Below are 15,635 nucleotides of genomic sequence, written 5' to 3'. Positions count from 1 at the left end.
TAAATTCCCAATGGTTAGACTGAATCCTTCCCTCTTCTGCAGTTGGTGCAACCATCGTGGGAGCACTCCTTGAGCACCAAGGAGCTCGAGAATGAGATGAAAATGCAAGTTGGAAAATGCAAATTGATTTGAAGGTAACAAGCCATGGATCTGGGTGACTGAAGGATAAGAAGCTTAAATCTACTTGGATGGCAATAAAAGACTCCTTGTTTCTATTTCACCTAAAATGTTGGTATCTAATTCTGCATTCACAACAGCATTTGCCTGGCTAACCAACTATCGTTATGCTTAGAAGTAGAACAAGAAGAACAGAGCAAATCCTATTTCTACAGAAAAACACTAACATTTGATTCCCTTCCAGAGCTCCAAGATACCATATGGATGAGAAATTTCCGAGTGCTCTGAACTAGAGAATCATTTGAAAAGGCAAAAGCTACAATCTCAAATATATAAAGGTAGATCTGGTCTGCTTGCCTCCCTGGCCCAAACTGGATTCAACTTTTCAAGTCTAATTCACATCCAAGAACACAAATAATCATTGCCAGGTAAAATAAATGTGGGGAAAGATCCAGACTGATATCTAATGATGTATACGTTCAGTTAGAAACAAGCAAGACAGAAAACAAGGCAGGACGTTGTCCTGTCAAAGTCCTCTAAACTGACATATTGTGGCCTTGTAGTTATCCAATTTGTTCATTTATTTATTTATGATTTGGTTAAAAAAATAAAACTGTTTTTATTGTGAGTAGTAGTCATACACATATTTAATTTTCAGATTTCCCCCCCCAAAAAATTGTTTTCCCTATTATTCACTAGTATAAACGGTCCTTTTTCAATGTGTCTTAAAGAGACTTTGTAGCCTGCCTTTATCCCATGTTGTGGAAGTTTATATTTATGACCTAAATCTTGACAGACAAATTCCAAATAATGAGACCATCACTAAAATGTTCAATCTTTGAAAGCAGTAGATTCCAATAGGATATAGGACCTCAGGTGCCATTGATTGAAACTGATGTTTATCACACCATCTAGCTTTACTCAGTTTATTTATGTGCGCTGCACTGATTGTAGAACAAAATTATAATGAAATATATTTGCATTTATAATCTAAGGCTACCACAGGTAGCCCAGAATTTCTGGAGCATATCCAATTCAATATAATTGTATTCTTTTTAACAAATTAAACGTCACTTAACTTGTATAACTTTTTAAAACTTTCATATAATACATTTGCAATTCAGAAAAAAAATCTCTGATAAGACAAGAGTTCCTGGTTTTGTTGTAGAATAATGCTATTACCATGCTGAAGACGGATTTTAAATCTAACTCTCTTTTTGCTTAAGCTACGGTCCCAGAAAGGAAGGTCCAGAAGACAACCCCTTGAGACCTGCTACCACTCCCAGAGAGGCCGCGTAGGGCTGGGAGGGATGGAATAGTCCATGTCAACGGCCACTTACGAACGGTCCACAGCATGCTATTACACACTGCGCTTAATTCTACGCAAATCAGAATGACATAAAGTTTTCCAGGCTAGTCCTTCAGGCTTCAAAGGAACAATTTTTTGTGTCACACTCTCCAGTAAACGAAATAACTTAGAGCTGCCCTGGCTTCCTCGAACTTGGCATTGGCTATACCCCCTGAATAAAGGTGCCCTGAGGACTCCACGAAGATGCGACTCTTCATCAGGCTCCCCTGGAAAGCACTAGAAGTCAACCAAGAAAAGCTTTCAGGTTAGGGAAATTTTCTTGAATGATTTAATGGATGATGTTTTTTCTTCTGCATTTTGTTTTCACTTTCTGGAACTCCTGAAGAGGTTCAATGTCTTATCTTTTCAGTCATATTGTTTTGTTGTTTTGTTTTTTTTTAAAGATTTTATTTTTTTTTTTCGTTTTTCTCCCCAAAGCCCCCCGGTACATAGTTGTATATTCTTCATTGTGGGTCCTTCTAGTTGTGGCATGTGGGACGCTGCCTCAGCGTGGTTTGACGAGCAGCGCCATGTCCGCGCCCAGGATTCCAACCAACGAAACACTGGGCTGCCTGCAGCGGAGCACGCGAACTTAACCACTCGGCCACGGGGCCAGCCCCTTCAGTCATATTGTTTTTCTCTTTCATTCTGGGTCTATTTTCTTGGAGATTTCCTCATCTGATCTTCTAATTGTTCTTTTATTTCTGTCCTCACTTTTTTACTGATTATTAACTCTTTTTGTCTCTAACGTTCCTTTTTATAGCAACCTGTTGCTATTTACTTCAAGGATGCAGTATTTTGCCTTTGTGAAAATAAAAACGATCATCTTTTGAAGTTTTCTTACTCTGGCCTACTTCTCTATCCCCAGGTTGCATTTTTTACTTTGCTTATCTGAGTCTCCAGCTTTCAGACTGAAGGTTTTCCTCAAATGTCTAGGAATACATGATTTCCCACTCATAGCTAAACATGCGGCTCCACAAACTGATTTGAAGATCTGAGCTCCAGAACAGGGCATACAAAAGTGAAACAGGAGGCGCCAGCCCGACGGCGTAGTGGTTAAGTTTGTGTGCTCTGCTTCGGCAGCCCAGGTTCGCAGATTTGAATCTCAGGTGCATACCTAGCATCACTCGTCAAGCCACAGTGTGGCAGCCTCCCACACAAAATAGAGGAAGATTGGCATAGATTTTAGCGCAAGACCAATCTTCCTCACACAAAAAGAAGTGAAACAGGAGTTTCACTGTACGATGATCTGGCTGAGTTTTGTAATCAGGTAACCCCGAGGTCAATATCTTTACTCCTTCTTAGGCTATTGAGAGTCCTAGAGAAGAATGCTACAAGTACCATACTGGCTGCCAGGATTCTGGAAACCATGTGGAATCAAGGATTAGAAATGGAGATGTCTCATTCAGGTGGAAATATTCACTTAAGGCTTTTCAGTCAGCACCTCCAGAGTCAGCTTGAAACAGATCCCATGCTATCTCGCTTTTAGCCCTGCCTTCACCTCCACTTTTAAAGATATATATGGTCACAAATTCCCGAGCCTTTTCAAGCTTCTGTGGTGTCAATCAGTTTTCCTGACTGCTGGCTGAGGGTCAGCTTCCTAAGCTCTGCTAAGTCAGTCAGTCACCACTAGTATATCTGCTTTCCAAGTTCAAAATTGTGAGGCTGCCGTCCCTTGCCAGTTCTTTTGCCTTGTGACCTCAAGCCTGTGGATCTCAATGGAGCAGTACTGCTCCCAGGGGTATACTGGAAATTTGTAGAACTGATTTTTTTGACTGTTTGTTTTTGGTTATCACAATGATTGGGGGATACTACTGGCATTTGATAGGTAGGAGACAACTTGATTTTAGTCATCCTATACACATTTTGCTAATGAAATCATATCACAGTCCACTCCCAGACTAAGAATCTTTGCAGAGATACATTTCTTCCCCTTTTCTTTCTTTCTTTCTTTCTTTCTTTCTTTTTTTTTTTTTTTTTTGCAGAGGAAGATTAGCCCTGAGCTAACATCTGTGCCAGTCTTCCTCCACTTTATATGTGGGTCACCACCACAGCATAGCTGATGAGTGGTGTAGCATCTGAACCCACAAACCCTGGCCGCTGAAGTGGAGTGTTCTGAACTCGACCACTACACCATGGGGCCAACCCCCACATCAGATACATTTCTGAGCTATTGACTCTGAATTTTACAGAAATGCCTTAAGTGAAAATTGCTCGTTTTTATATTTGTAAAGGGAATTTTGCTTTCTTACTTTACTTCACTCTTATCACAAAGAAAATTTTTCCTTTTCTAATGTCTATTTATCCACTCAGAAAAATTAGTTATGTTGATTTTATTAACAGTACTTTGCAAAATTAAGCAAGCTGAGTTTGCTGAAGTGCTAGCTGTCGTTTTTGTTTTGTTCACATTTTTTGCATCCTCCATGAGAATGCACAATTAGACCTTCAGTCTAATTTATGATAAATACAATTAATTCAAATATTTAAAAATAATTAATGACAGCCTCAAAAAGAATAAGATGAATGAAACCTACAAAACAGTTAAACAAACTTCAATTCATTGTCTTACTTGCTTGACCAAACTCTAAGACATGGGTCTCCACTAACATACTCAAGAACTGAGGAAGGGAAGAAGAGAGGAGAAAAGTTACAGTTTTTTTAAAAAAAATTTAGAAACACCATGAGAGTTCAGTGGCTGTTTCTTGAAGGAGTTCAGTGTACTGTTAAAAGAGTAGTTCCCTCACTGTGCCTTCCTCACAAAGTTTAAAAGCCACAAAATGGAGAAATGAGGCTTTCTGATACCAGAAAGAATTCTCTTTCAATACCTGGAAGTTAATATTTCCATCACACGTATATTTATGTTAATGCACATCTTATTTCCCTGTGATTTGCATTGTCTTGCGTTATTCTATGTCGGTGATAGAATTCCAGAAAAGGATTAAAATAATGTCACATTTAGTGCTTCATCTTCAAAACTTCACATGAGAATTAGAGACACTGTCAAAACTGATCAATCCATTATTTTTCCTCAAAAGTAGGATAAATGTACATCGGTCATATTACACTCATGATCCGCCTGATAATCTCGTTAAATAATTTATACAATATCCTGTTGGCCTATTGTAGTTAAAAATAAGAATAATACTTCTTTTATAAGTTGGCAGAAGAAACTGCTAATATTTTAGAGAAAATTGTTTTTCCAAGTGCACAGCCATCAGTGGACTAAGAAATTTAAACTTTTCAGAGTAATCCCAGTCACTAAAGAGTTAACATGTGGCAAACCTACCATGGCCACTTCCTGAGCGTAAATCGGTTATGATAATAATTTTATTTCTTGAACTGTTTGCATAGGATTGCCTTCACTGGAGTCATTAGTAAATATCTTTATTTGTTTTCAAGGTTAGCTTCACGTACGTATAAGTAACATTGCCACTTCATTCCCCATGACACAATTCATAGTATATTTTGAAACGGGATTTCAATGCTCAGACTTTTGCAAGCAAAAAATACTAGTGTGCCCAAAAGTCCGTTGTTTCTGTGCCTATAAATTACCCTTCTGTTAGTTTCCCAGATGTTTCCAGCTTGCCGCAGCTAGTCGAATACGGTCTGGCAAAAGTCTCATTCTCCCCACCCCAAATCGTCCATACAATGGATGCTATCAAATGTTGCGGACTTTTTTTCCAAAAAGGGGCTTCAAAGTAGCTAGGGAACAGAACCAGGGGGCTGCAGATACCAAATGCTTTATCTCTGAAGAAAAAAGAAAAATATATCAGATATGTCCCAAACACAAAATATTTTATTAATACTCTAAAGACATGTGTACCTATGAGAGTATATTAAAAACGAAGTTTTTGAAAGAGTGTCATTCCCACTCTAACAATAATGAAAAGTTGGATAAACCAAAAAATAATTCCTTTTTTTATATCCATCAGGGTGCTGATGTCACAAAGCAACCAAGTAGCCTGAAATCTAAGGAAAGGCAGGCCCCTCCAAAGAGAAAGGAGGTGAGCACTGGCTCAATTGTAGCAGAATATGCAGGGAAGAGATGCTGAGTACCATGTAAGTGAATAGGATTTCAGCTACAATTTTTAACAAATTTCCAAAGGCTCAATGTAAGCTAGCAAGAGCATATAAAATCCCTGAGAATTGCAGACCCAAAGGAAATCCATTTGCAATTTCGTTTCCACTGACATCCACTGGGCACAGAAGAGAAAGAGTTCAGGTAAGGCAGGAGGCCAGAGAAATCCTCCTTCAGTAGTGAAGACCTGCAGAAGAGAGCAACCACTGCTGTGGAAAAATCCCAAAGCCTCACTAGATCCTTCTTCCCTATGGAATAAAACTCCTAACCCAGGGGGCAAAACCCAGGAAACCTGTGGCTCCCAGGGCGCAGATTAAGCCCCTTTGAGTCTGGAGAAAGGGTAAGAGAAAAAGTTCCTATATCCCTAGAGAAGGGATAGAAAACCATCCCAGGCCCAGAACATTAGTGGTCTCCTACCTCTGGGGGAGGAGCTGGAATCTTTCACACAAAAGACCCACCAAGGCAAAATCCCACTGCCTCATGGAGGAGAAGCAGGACCAGTGAGAAAGCCCCCCCACTGAGACCCAAAGACAGAGAGCATGTCTAAAACTAAGGCTGGGCTAGGACACAGAGAATCATCCTTGCCCCCACCCCTAGGCTAGGAAGCACTGAGTAACAAGCATTAGCAGGTTTCCCTTACAAGAGAGCCAAGAGCATGGAGATGAAATCCCCTTTTAAGCACAGGCACAAAGAAGGACAAAAGCAGAAAAGAGAAGGAACATTACAAAACCCACCATCAGCTCAGCCCATACCATACACCTAAGGTAATGCTAGAGGGATTTGCAACTGGTTTTGCACAGAAGATAAACATAGCAACAACAACCAAACAAAACATAACTCAACTCCTGAGTACATGGATACAAACTCCAACATTAATAACCTGGCAGAAGAGGCTTGTCCATTTCTAGGCATAAATTCTATTTACCTTGGTCTTTACTGTTCTACGTATAATATGAGCATTCAGAAGAAAAAAAATCTCTTCACAAGAGATTAAGGAATCAACATAACCAGACCCAGAGATGAACCAGATGTTGAAACTATCAAGTGATTAAAAATAAGTGCTTTTACCATGTCAATGGCTCTAGTATAAAAGACAGATAAAATGTACTAAGAGATGAAGAATTTCAGTCAATAGATGGAAAATTCTAATGGAAAGTCTAAAATAACAAACATGGTAACAGGATGAAGAATGGCTTTGACAGGCTCGTAAACAGACTCAACACAACTAAGGAAAGAATCAGTGAACGTGAAGATAGGACCACAAAAACTTCATAAACCAAAGCACAAAGACTAAAAGGAATCAAATCAAAACAGAACAGAAATGAGCATCCAAGAGCTGCCAAACAGTCTATAATTTGTATGATTGTAATCCTAGAGAAGAAGGAGAAAATTAGGTGAAAGATATATTGGAACACACAATGGCCAAGAATTTTCCAAAAATGATGAACTACATCCAACGAAAAATCTAAGGAACTCGGAAAACACTGATAATAATAATAAAAATTTTAAAATCTAGTTACATTATATTCAAACTGCTGAAAATGAGAGAAAACAATAAAGTCTTGAAGAGAAAAAAGATGTGTATAATGGGATGAAGATGAGAATTACAGCAGACTTCTTGTTTGAAAGTATGCACGCCAGAAAAAATATATAACACCAGTAAAGCAGTGAATGGATAAAAGTCAAGCAAGAAGGCTACGCCCACTCAAAATAATGATTAAAACTGAGGAAAAAATAAAGATTTTTCTCAAACAAAAGCTGAGAGAATTAATTTCCAAAAGACCTGCATTACAAGAAATATGAAAGGAAATTCTTCAAGCAAAAGGAATATGGTATCAGACAAACTTGAGTCTACACAAAGAAAAAGAGTATCTCTAGAAATGGTTAAAGTAAAATTAAAAGTCTTTTTTTCAGAGATCCTAAAATTAACTTACTGTCTAAAGTAAATAGTAACAATATATGGTATCATATGTCATATGTAAAATTGATATATTTGAAAAAATAGCACAAAAGGTGGGAGAGAGGAATGGGCGTATGCAGTTGTAAGTTTCTTATACTACACGGGAAGTAATATAATATTATTTAAAAGTAGACTGTCCTTAATTAAACATACATATTGTAAACCCACTAAAAATTTTAAAAAGTATAAATAAAATTAATTGATTTTTTAAGCAAAAGTAATAACACTATATTGTGGAGTTTATAACCTGTCCTGCATCTAAAATACATCATCATAGCATAAAGTCCAGGGAGGGAAGAAAAGGAAGTATACTATTATAAAGTTCATCTACTCTATATAGTTTAGTATCACTTGAAGGTAGACTGTGATAAGTTAAAGATGTGTGTTATAAACTAAAGCAACCACTAAAATAACAGAATGAAGCGTTCTCTAGGTTTAAAAAACAGATCAGTGATTGCCTGGGGATGCCAGTGGGTAAGCAGTGGGAGCATGGAGTACAGCAAAGAAGCGTGAAGTCTTGGAGTGATGGGTGTGTTCACTAGTTTGATTGTGGTGATAGTTTCATGTGTATACATATTTCAAAACTTACCAATTGTACCCTTAAATATGTGCAGTTATTTACATCAATTATACCTCAATAAAGCTGTTTAAAAAAACTCTAGCAAGCAAACAGCCAATTTTTAAAACATGAGCAAAAGATTTGAATAGACACTTCCGCAATGAAATAAATGGTCAAATAAAAGATGCTCAACATCATTAGCTATTAGGGAAATGCAAGTTAAAAGTACATTGAGATGCCACTTCAACCCTCAAGGTGTCTGACAACATCAAGTGCTAATGAAGATGGGGAACAACTGGGACTCTGATACATTGTTGCTGGGAATGCAAAATAATATAGCCACTTTGGAAAACAGTTTGACAATTTCTCAGAAGGTTAAACACACTTATCAGAAGGCCCCGCAATCCTGTTCCGAAGGTATTTACTGAAGAGCAATGAAAGCTTGTGTTCATACAAAAACCTATACAAGAATGTTTCTGCAAATAATCTAAATGTCCCTCACCTGGTAAATGGATAAACAAACTGAAACAGCCATACGATGGAATACTACTTAAAAATGGAAAGGAACAAATTGTTGCACACAAAAACACAAATGAATCTCAAAAATATTTTACTGAACAAAAAAAGTGAAACAATGGAACCCTTACTATATGATTTCATTTATATAAAATTCTAGAATAGGCTAAGCCAATTTATAGAGTCAGAGAGTGGGTTGGTGGTTGCCTAGGGCTGGGGGTAGGAAGAGAATGGGGGGGAAGCAGCCCAAGAGACCCTTTTGGAATGGTAGAATTGTTCTCTACCTTGTTCGTGATAGCGATTACGTAAGTGTAGAAATTTGTCAAAACTCATCAGCCTGTATATATGAAATGCATTTTACTTTACACAAAGTATACCTTAATAATCCGTATTTCAAATTAAGAAAGAAAATTTAAGGCTATCGTGGTAGTCAGTGAGGAGGTAAACGTCCGCCCAGTTCCTTTTGTCTACACCAAACCCTGGATTGATTTTATTAACTGGAACTTTATAGATCGATTCCTACACAAATTCAGATATTCAGAAAGAAGAAAAAATCTTACCTCCTCACAATATAATCTCCCTTTGAAATCTGATAGAAGTTCAGACAAATGCTATAAAAGTTTTAAATTGCATTTACTGAGTCTTCACACTAAAGAAAAAGCTGTTTCCTGGACTGTGCGTTGTACTTAATAGAACTATCCATTTATTTTAATCCTCTTAACCTTCCCGGGGTGAAATGCTTGATAATTTCATAAGAAATACCCCCATAAGGCTTCATCTGTTACGTTAAGAACTGGTATAATGCTAACTTTCGAAAGCAGAATTCAGATTAATATGGACAGTGACAACTATGTCACACAGCATATAAAATATACATAGAAAACAGATTGGAAAAACACACACCAAATATTAACTACGTTGTGGAACTATGGCTGATTGCTTTCTCTTCTACTTACTGGTATTTTACAGTTTCTATAGTGATAATGTATTGCTTTGTGATAAAAATGAGTAACAATTATTTCTAATTGTTTAAGCCCAAATGAAAAGATAAATACATTTCTCATTGCCCTACATATCTCTTTATCTGAAAGTTTCATGCATCTGACACTGACAATGTTTTCAGATGACCAGAACATATATGCTTTAGCTAACTTTAAAATGTTGTTTTCATAAAGCAGACTAATGGGATCTGAATATCTTTTTTCTTTCCTAATTTTGAAAGAGGAGTTTTTCTGCCTAGAGTTTCTATTTGCCAGCACAAAGCACTTGTGACTTGAGCAGCTGTATAAACACATATTGAAAATTCACATATTGGCAATAGAAAATTAAGCAGAGGCAGAGAGCATATCCTACATGTATCTGGCCTTAGATCCTCTTCCCCAAGGACAGTGACCTCTGAATAGCGTTGACAGGGCAGGTCATTCATCTATCCTAAGATGACCCTACAACCAGCATTTCCCTTGACTTCATAAAAGAGTTGGGTGGCCAGCTCCACTCTCTTAACCTTCTAAGATGCTGCCAAGTTACTCTTCACCACAACTAGACCTAGGAGAATTTTTCCCTGTTTTTAATTCAAAGGTCTACACATTTCTTATACTATCTACAAACCGCAAAGTATTCTGCCTTGTAAGGTGAGGGTCTGGTATTCCAGTGCTCAATTTGCAAGTGACTTATGTACATCCTGTGATATTCTTTACGGTTTCAGGTCCCCAGTGTGAACTCAGACTCTTATACTGGGCAGTTACAAACCAGTGGGGTGGGGGATGGGGAACAGAGGCAAACAACCAAAAGAGAAGAGCACAGCCTCAGCACTTTCCTTTATGAAGCCAACGCACAACCTGGATTTTTATGAATATAAAGGAAGACCTTGCAAGCTCAGGTGGAAGTTGGTATGATTGCTTCAAAGCAATTCCAGACCATCAAGACAACCCCGTGTCATCGACACTTTAATATTGATATGGGATTCCAAAGCAAACCCCGGAGCATGGTGCTGCGCATTGTGTCTTCATTACTTCTTGGCCCTCTCTGACTTATTTTGCCTTAATAAAGTCCTTGTCTCCCTTCCTCTCTGTTTTTCACATTGATCTTCTTGGTTTCTTGCTATTGCTTCTGTAACTGACAGGATAAGAATTGGAGATAATTTATGTAAAAATTCAATAAATGGTTATAATTATTGCTGTTGTTTTCATTAGCACCAGAATCTACCTGTATTCTTGTCTCACCAGTCTCATAAAACTTGCTATTTTCCATCACATCAAATTTGGTATCTTCTTTTTATGCATTTTACACCCTTGCTACGCGAAATGCATCTACAGACTAGCAGCCTTGGTGTCACCTGGGAGCTTGTCAGAAATGCAGTATCTCAGGCCCAAACCAGGCCTGCTGAACCACAATCTAACTTTTAACAAGATGATACATAGGCACGCTGTTCTAGAAAAGCACCGTGCTAGAGCACCCATAGTTGGCGCCATTTTGCTTGTTCCAGTTTTCCTCTAATCCCCAAGTGTGCCCTCTAACGCCAGCAAGCTAATTTTGGTAGTCCCTCCCATTTTGTACTTTGTGTTCTCACAAAGCGGCTGTAGGGACCGTATCACACAACTTCTATACAGGATTTCTGTCACATTCGGTGCTTAAAAAAATATTGTTGGATTGCTATCAACTAAGTTTCTCAGACATCAAACAATAATCAAAATGTGAGATCTGGACAAAAGACAGTATGTTTAGAAAACATTACAATTTTTCTAATAGCAGAAATTCGTACCTTGTAAGTCATTCTTATAAGTGAAAATTTAAAAATTTAAGGAGCATAGGATCATTCAGTTCAGTTGTTGTATTCTTCAGGTCTGTGACTTCTTTTTGGTATTTTCTTATATTTTCTCTCTCTTGGCTGAAGTTCTCACTAAGTTCATCCATTCTTCTCGAGTTTAGTGAGCATATTTATGACCACTACTTTGAACTCTTTATCAGGTAAATTACGCATCTCCTTCTCATTAAGGATTTTTTTCTGAGGCCTTAGCTTGTTCTTTTATTTGGAACATATTCCTTTGTCTCTTCATTTTCCTTAACTTTTTCTGTTGGTTTCTATGCATTAGATAAAATAGCTACCTCTCTGAGACTTGAAGGAGTGGCCTCATATAGGAGATGAAACTTATCGTTCAACCCTGCCCTAGGTTTTTCTTATCTCTCAAACCATAGTGATTGTGCAAGCAGCCTATTTTATTTTATTTATTATTTTATTGATGGCTCCCAGCAGTTGAGGTTGTGCCAAGACTTATCAGTTTCCAAAAGAGGAGAATCTTAATCTGCACCGAGATTCAGTCTGATTGGAAGCCAGACCCTGAGGCAGCAGCTTTTAAAGTATGTAAATATCCACAGTCCTATGAGTCAGCAAGTGTAAGCCCCACTGGCCACCAGAACCTGACAATCTAGAAGTGTCCTCCAGGCTGCAGTCCCAAAAATCAAGTCTCCAGATAAGTGCATCAACTCTTGTCTGGGAGATACCGCCGAGCTGCAGTGAGGCAGAGGGAGAGCAAAAGATGATGTGCACCAGCCTGTGGTTCCTGAGAGCGTGTCTGTAGGCATGTAGGTATGTGCCAAACCTGAAGCCTGCCTCTCAGGCCGAAGCTCCGGGACAATCAAATAGGCCTCTTTCACAGAAAGACTGGAGGTGTGTTTCAGCCTGCTGTCTGTGCAGTGCCCTTAGCGTGGTAGTAGGCCAAGAACTGTCTCTCCGTTGGTTGCGGTCCTGTGGGACCCAGAAACATAAGGACACCTGGCCACCAGAGCCCACTGATCAAGGGGCATCCTCTGGGCAACAGCCACAAAGACCAGGCGCCAGAAGCATGTAAGAGCTTGTCTCTAAGAGATACTGGTGCTCTAGAGCATGGCAGAGGGAGAACCCAAAGACGGTGGAGCCAGTCTCCATCTAGGAGAACACCCCAGCAGGGCTCCAAATGTGTGCCAAATCCCGTGCCTGCCCCTCAAGCCAAGCAAATCAGCTTCTCCCACACCAAGTCCAGACGGCCCTCAATTGGCTGCTTCCACCCAGAAGCAGGTGAAGCCAAATGTGTGAGCCCTTTAATAGCCATTTTTCAGATGCTTATAGCCTTGAGTGTCTCACGATTGTGAGCCCGGTTGGTTTTCAAAGCTAGGTGTTTGAAGGGCTTCTCTCTCAGGTGGAAGTCTTAAGAGTAGGGAGTGCCCAATGTAGGGATTCAAGCCCTTCACTCCTCAGGGAGAAGCTCTGAGTTTTGAGTTTCCTCCTGCTTCAATGTGGGCCTTCTTTCGTTCACCTCATGCCAGTTTTTGGGTTTTTTCAGATGACGTTGGTCCATATGTAGTGTAGATTCCACATGTTCCTGGAAGGAGGTGAGTTCAGGATCCTCACTTTGCCATCCTGAATCAAAACATTGAGCATAGGGATATAAAGACACAGTGGAACTATAGTATTTAGATTATTCATGTTGAATAAAGATATTATCGAGCCAGCCTTGAAGGCCTCGTGGTTAAAGTTTGGTGCTGACCACTTCAGCAGCCCAGGTTCATTTCGCAGTCATGGAACCACACCTCTCGTCTGTCAATTGCCATGCTGTGGCGGTGGTTCACACAGAAGGGCCAGAAGGACATACAACTAGAATATACAACCACGCACTAGGACTTTGGGGAGGAAAAAAAAAAAAGATTTCAAAATTCTTAAAGAAAAGAAATTATCTAATTTTATATTAATTCAATAAAGATTTATTGAGCATTACCACAAACAAGGCAAATTTCTAGGCATGTGGCTTACGGTAGTGTATAAACATCATGAAATACCTGCCCTTGTGGATCTTACATTCTAGCCTTCTGTATTTAAAAGTAGATCTTATATTCTAATTCTACATTTAACAGAAAAAAAGTTCTATAATAATTGTTCACAGTCAATTGTTAGTATCACCAGGGACCTATTACTATTGAATATTTTTCTTAGACTGTAAGATTTGAAAGTTAAATAGAATTATATATTGTCTTACTTTTATGCCCAATGTAATGTTTACATGAAGGAAAAAATCATCTTCAATTTTTAGTTGGTACAGGATCAAATAAAATTCCTTAAGCAGAAGACATGTAAGCTGACTTTATCCCTCAAGATATATTTGTTTTTGAATTCCTTTGAGCAATATGTGTGTGTGTGTGTGTGTGTGTGTGTGAGCGTGAGCATGCACACTCACCTCCCAAACGCTCTCAGTTTATAGGTCTCCCTATTCCTTTTTTGTAGACATTTTATCAAAAGTATAGCATAAAGTGTGCAAATATTGTGTACAAAGAATTTTTACAAGGTAAACACATCCATGTAACCATCATCTAGATCAAGATGCAAAATATTACAAGCACCTCAGAACACTTTTTTGTGCTCCCTCTCAGTGCTTACTGCACCCAAAGATAACCGCTAATCTGACTTCCATTTTGCAAAATTAATTTTCCTATTGTTGCAATTTATAGAATATAAAATACAGGACATACTCTTTTGCACCTGGCTCCTCTTGCTCAAAATTACACCTGTGAGATCCATCTATGTTAATGTGCTTGACAATGGTTTCTTCTATTTCATTGCTGTATAGTATTTCCCTAAATAAATACACCGCAATTTATATATTCAGTCTGCTGATGATGGGTATTTGGACTGTTTCCAATTTGGGGCTATTACAAATAATGCTACTACTAATATTCTTATAAATGCCTTTTGTTACACATTGATATTCATTTCTATTCGGTACATTCCCAGGAGGAGAATTGTTTGATCATAGGGTTATACGTGTATTCATGTAGATGCTACCAAGTTGTTTTTGAAAGTAATTATACCAGTTTATTCTCCAATCAGCATCCTATGTTAGTTGTCGTTGTTCCGTATCCTTGTCAACACTTGCACTGCCAGGGTTTTTTTCTTTCATTTTAGCCATTCTTGTGGGCACATAGTGATGTTTCTTTTTAGTTTTAATTTGCATTGAAGTTGCATTTTGAGCAACTTTTTATATGCTTAGTGGCCATTTTTGAGATCCTTCTTGCACATTTTTAATTAGGTTGTTTTATTTTTCTCATCGATTTGCATGCCTTTTTTTTCTGGATGTGTATCTTTTGTCTATATATTAGTCAGCTTTCATGACGTTATGTCACTTAACAAACAACCTCAGAATCTCAGTGGCTTAAAACAACAAATATGTATTTCATGATCTCTTTACATGTGAGCTGCAGGTCTGTTGCAGTTCTTCTGGATTCTGCTAGACTAAGCTGAGCTCAGATTTGCTTGGCTTGGCTTGGCTTGATGTGTCTTCTCATTCCAGAAATCAAGCTGTAGATTGGACCCACTATCTGAGATATTCTATTCTCATAGTTTAAGGTCAGAGCAAGAGATGGGGTTAGCAGAAATTAGCAATGCCTCTAAAAGCATGGAAAACCCATGTCCATTTACATACCATTGGCCAAAACTAGTCACAAGATGAAGGCCAAAGTCATTGGGGCAGGGAAGTACACTCTCCCTCGAAGGGAAGATTAAAGGTGGGGGGGGGGGGAACGCAGGGATAAAAAAAGCAGTGAACAAATAATACAGTGTACCACAGTCAGACAGATATTACAAAAAGCTTCTCCCACTCTTCCTTAACAGTATCTTACAAAGAACAGAAATTCTTAATAATAATGAAGTACAATTTGACAAATGTTTAATTAATGATTTGTGCTTTTTGTATTAAATTCAAGAAATCTTCACCTCTCACAAGGACATGACAGTATTCTTCTACGTCAAGGACTGGCGCTTTTTTTGTAACGGACAAAATAGTAAATATTTGAGCTTTGCAAGCCATACACTGTCTGTCACAACCATTCAACTCTGTCACTGTAGCACAAAAGCAGTTAGAAACAATGTATAAATGAATGGAAGTGGCTGTATTCCAATAAAACTTTATTTACAAACATAGGTGGCAGGCTGGATTTGTCCTCTAGACCATATTTTAATGACTTCTGTTCCATGTATTATCCTTAGAAGCTTTATTGTTTAATTGTCACAATTACATCCACAATCAATCTG

Source organism: Equus quagga, chromosome 2 (assembly GCF_021613505.1).
Source record: "Equus quagga isolate Etosha38 chromosome 2, UCLA_HA_Equagga_1.0, whole genome shotgun sequence".
In the NCBI taxonomy this organism is placed as follows: domain Eukaryota; kingdom Metazoa; phylum Chordata; class Mammalia; order Perissodactyla; family Equidae; genus Equus; species Equus quagga.
This window is presented reverse-complemented; position numbering follows the sequence as displayed.